Raw genomic sequence first — 5290 nt, 5'->3', positions numbered from 1 at the left:
CAGTTGATAGTTATATACAATTTCACCGCTAGATGGGAAAAAAATCCAACGCAGTGTAGCTTTAGGTACATAATCGTTTAGGTCTCCAACTAAAAAAAAACAGGCTTTATATTAGGACAAATGCACTATAATTATTGAGGATATGGTGCTTGAGCTAACTGGGTTTTGGGGACACAATGCTTTAGGGCAACAGCAACTCGCAGCAGTTAGGAGAATTGTGATCAGAAAGAGGAGGCCATTAGCAGTGTGCAGTGTTATCTGCTCTTTGATCAATGTTGTAATACAGTCCGCATCGAGCCGAGGGAAATTAAATGAATAAGACTGTGGAGTAGAGAAAGAATCTCCCACCGAGGGAGGTATACATTTTCTCTGGGAGTTAAACGCTTTTATGCAATTCAATCTGTCTGATGTCATCCTGGTTCTGAGTGAGGATGTGTTTTCTCAGAGGATGGGTGGAGGCGGGAAGGGATACACTGCCAGTGATATGGCAGGATAGAGATTACTTTGGCTTGGCGTAGTATCTTTGAGATTAATCAATAATCAGTGTAAGGAACAGGTATGAAGGCTGGAAAGAATGAATTTTAAATCAAGTCGGTCTCTTGGTTTCAGGGAACTTGCTGTACCAGTGATGTCGAATGTAAACTTTCATTGACTTGATCTGAAGCAATATTAGCAGTAAAATGTTCCTACATCACATGACATTGCATGTATAGCATAGATATTCGCCTATAGTCATTCCTCCTATGCAGGGCATTTTCATGTCCAAATTATATACTGGATAAAACATTAAACTTTTCTGTCATGACAATATCACTTGATAGAACACAGGGGTGAATTTCGGAAATATTGATCGTTTTACCTTTAAATTAGCATGCTAAAGATAAAAAAATAGACCTAGGTACTTGTGACCTTTATCAATGAATTAGATGATAACAGGCGCTTTACTGTTATACTCAACATATTCTTGTAAACCCGGTCTCTTTGTATCTACTGCTGCCAGCTTCGGCAAATGGATGCAGCAAAACTACATTATTTTCCGCTCCATTTATTGCTGCAGTTTTCACTGTAAAGCTAAATGTTGCTCACCGCATTGATGCATGGTGGACACTGCAAAGATTGCAAGGCTATCATTTTCAGCCTCTTTTTGTGTACGTTTTTCCCTGTGTCTGTGTTTTGAAAATGAGTTTCTGTGCTTGTAAATCTAGAGGAGATGCTCAGAAGAAAGTGGCCCTCAACTTACAATCACTGTCATTTGTTTTACATAAAAGAAATTCAATTTAGCCTCATACAAATGAGATGAAACTGCTTGTATTAGGTATGTGTATACAATAGACAGAACATTCTGAATGATCACTGTCAGAGCAAAACGCAAGCTAACATTTTGTTTACGACAGACTTTCAGTAATGTAGTCTGCTCAAGATAAAGCACTTTATTAAATATAATTAGATTATTTGTACAATGACAGGAAAATAAGCAGAATGTGTAACAGATAGGAGGTAAATAAAGATCTACAGTTGTTCACTGAAGAATTAAGAGGGATTGAGTTGTATGTTAGAATTGCATTTTGATGTATTCATCTTTTGAAGTTTTGAAAATGAAATAAAATAAAAAACAAACAGCGATTTATGTATTTTTTTGTGATGCATCAAATCCATTACTAATACTTATTAACAATTAATATCCCCCTCCCCCCATCAAATATTATGTAATTAGCTTGCCATTATGGAACTGGTTTCCGTTAGGTAAAGAGATATATGATGAAAATTAATATATTTCTTGTGAGAGGACACAAGAGAAACCTAAACCTAGCATTACATACATTTATTTTAATAATAATATTATGTTATGTTGATTAATTTATTTTTTATTATGATATTAATTTGTCACTAAACAATTACAAAAACAACGGCTGTTGTCAAACAGTTCCTCGTCTGCCATTGGTCAAACAGATAGTCCCGCCCCTAACTCACACCTCTGGTTGAGCTAATATTGCTGTGTTGGGACGCTCAAACAAAGGGCAATATTTCAAAAGTGCCACAGTTATGGTGAAATAAACGGAATAAACAAAGTTTTACATACAGTACATACTTATACTGTAGGTTATCTACATTTTGAGAACAAAATTTGAATGCTGCTTCTGGCTACGTTGCCAGTTCCTCAAAAGATTGCCAACACAATGTATTTTGATGTGGAAAAACTTTATTTCATCCATTATATGAAAAAAAAAAGCTGATTTTACAGTGTTCTTAATAATCAAGACAAACTAAACTAGACAACCACAATTAAATTTTGCGTTATGCAGCAAAACATGGTGTCAGTCACTGATCAACAGCTTTGAACATTTGCATAAAAATCCCTTTGAGATTCATTTCAATTTCAACTTCAACATTAAGCAAAAGCCTGCATCCCTCACTCTGTTCGTTCAGCATATTTGTCAAAATCAGTTTGATGCGTAATTGCATTCTTATGCTGCATATATTGAAGACTAAACAAACTGCAAATAAATTAAATGCAGAATAGCATGATTCTTAATATGGCGTGTCACTCTGCCGTCATTGAAGATCATGCCGTGAATGACAACTCTGTAATTGTTATGGGAGAATGTGGCAAAAGACTCCATAAAACTGTAACCAGGTAATAAACCAAGAGACAGATTCATATCAAAAGTTTCAACAGCTCCCGTATGTTTTGAGTTCAGGCCTGGAAAAAAAAGAGGCCACAGGGAACGCAGATAAACATTTATTTATGACAAGCACTGTAGCATTCACCATCCATCCATCCACAAGGGAGGATTTCACAGAAACAATAAATTGTTTCTTTGTGCCCTTGAGAGTTCAGCATCCTTTCTCTTATTTGTTTCCGTTTGTTTATCCATATTAGATATGGATTGACATTTCATTCTTGTAATTCCCTTACTTAATCCCCAGTTTAAAAAAAAAAGCAAAGCTGCAGGAAGAAAAAGTGTGCGAACCCCTTATAACGGATTTCCACATATATTTGTCATATAATGTGATCTGGGGCTGTATATATCTTACAATACTACTTATACATACAATACTCTGCTCTGATTGGTTAGATAGCCCAGTCTGCTGTGATTGGTCTACCGCTTATCGGAAACGAAACACCCATTACCATATCTGAATTTCAGCTCCAGAGGCTTCCTCAGCACTTGTATACACAGTGATACGAACAGAAACTATGGCATTGGTTTAACTCTTCGGAGTCTTGGGCTATTTTGGCCGTTTTTGAGTACTTTTTATTTTTTTTATTTTGCGACATAAACAAATGTTTACCATACCAATGTTTGGTATTGTTTTTTTCAGCACAACATCACCTATATGAACAGACAATTATTTTTTCACTTTTATGTTCTGTATCAACATACTGGACCCAAAATCACACAAAAAACACAAAATCCGAATAGAAAAATAATAGTTTTTTTACTACAAAAAAACACAAATATGCTCAATGAAGCATTTTAAAAGGTTTAAATTGTTAACACAAGTTGTAAATGTCAACATATACAGGTAAAATTCAGATATAATCAAGCTATATACAAAAAAAAATATGATTTACAAAAAAAAAAGCGAGTGTAGCCATAGGCTTTTTTTTCTCTTTTTAGCTTTGCCACTTTTTAAAAGTTTATGCACACAATTATTCAGAGAGCTATATTTAAGGCCTTGCATTCCCAGAGTATGAGGGTTCCCAATTAGTGCAAATACAACATAAAAAAGGTCAAATTGAGATAAAATCAAACTATATACAGCAAAAAGCAGGTGTGGCAATAGGCGTTTTTTCTTTTCTTTTTTGCTTAGAAACTCTACAAAACACTTCATGTACAATTACACAGACAGCTACATTACAGGGCTTTCCTTCCTTGAGTAAGAGGGGTTCCTAAAAAGTGCAAATATACTATACAAAAGGTAAAATGAACACAAAATCAAACTATATATACAACTATTTACAACGAATATCAGGTGAGTTTTTATTTATTTATCTGTGCCACTCCTCAAAACAGTTTCTGTCAACAATGAGACCAAAGACATTCGCTTCATTTTCCTTCCACAAAAAACTACCTAAACTACCTAAACTATTTACACTACTCCTAAACTACTCTCAAAATCTATTCAAACTTTTCCAAAAACTAGCAATAATATCTCTCTCTCTCTCTTTCTATATGTCTCTCTGTCTACTCCGTCAATCTCCCGACTCCCGCGGGCGCCTTTCAATTTCAATTCTTTGCTCAGTTGGCTCCTCCTCCTCTCCCTAAAATGTGCAGCCTGAAGAGCAGAGTCAGCAGATTCACACATTTTTCTCCGTTTTGTTTTATGACAAAAACCGACGAAGTTATGAGAATAAATGCAACGCCTGTCGCATCCCATCTTGCGTTCCTTTACGAACGCGTCAATATTTTCCAAAAAATTTTTTTTACTTGTTTTTTTTACAAGTTTTTACTTGGTCTATCAACACAAAACAAAAAGTAAAATAGAGTTTCAAGCCAGCACTTTCGACAGAAGTGGACAGCAGCGCTCAACGTGACTTTGTTTTTATGCTTCGACGTCTTAAACTGGTCATGTTATTTGATCACGCCGGCGTGATCGGCGACTCGGAAGAGTTAAAGGTCCCGTTCTTCATGATCCCATGTTTCAAACTTTAGTTAGTGTGTAATGTTGTTGTTACAGTATAAATAATATCTGTAAAATTATAAAGCTCAAAGTTCAATGCCAAGCGAGATATTTTATTTAACAGAAGTCGCCTACATCGAACGGCCCGTTTGGACTACATCCCTCTACTTCCTTCTTTAATGACGTCACTAGAACAGTTTTTTGACTAACCTCCGCCCACAGGAATACACAAAAAAATATACAGATAAGTAAATTGTGTTTTTTTTACACGCGAAACATAAACACATGTTATATTGCACACTGTAAACACAATCAAAGCTTCAAAAACACACGAAAAACGGGACCTTTAACCATATCAATTCCAACTCGAGTCCTCATAAAAAAGAAAAAAAAATTGCAGAAAATGGCGTCTTCTCGACATGTTGACAACATGAACCAATGAAGACCATAAGCTGGCCTTGAGCAAATTTGTTACAAACCTATGTAGGTTTGTGCAGAAAGTATAAGACTGGAATTACTGATGACTCGTTTCAGAATCGGATCTTTCTTTTGGGAAAAGCACTTTGAACTTTACAGACCTTTTACATTCACAAAACGCTATATAGCACACTGCATGAAAGGTAATATCCAAAAAGCACTTTGAACAATGGCACTGATCCCATTT

This window comes from Scardinius erythrophthalmus (genome assembly GCF_964197995.2).
Source record: "Scardinius erythrophthalmus genome assembly, chromosome: 5".
NCBI classification, from domain to species: Eukaryota; Metazoa; Chordata; class Actinopteri; order Cypriniformes; family Leuciscidae; genus Scardinius; species Scardinius erythrophthalmus.
The sequence above is the reverse complement of the archived record's forward strand: the minus strand, read 5'-3'. Positions refer to the sequence as shown.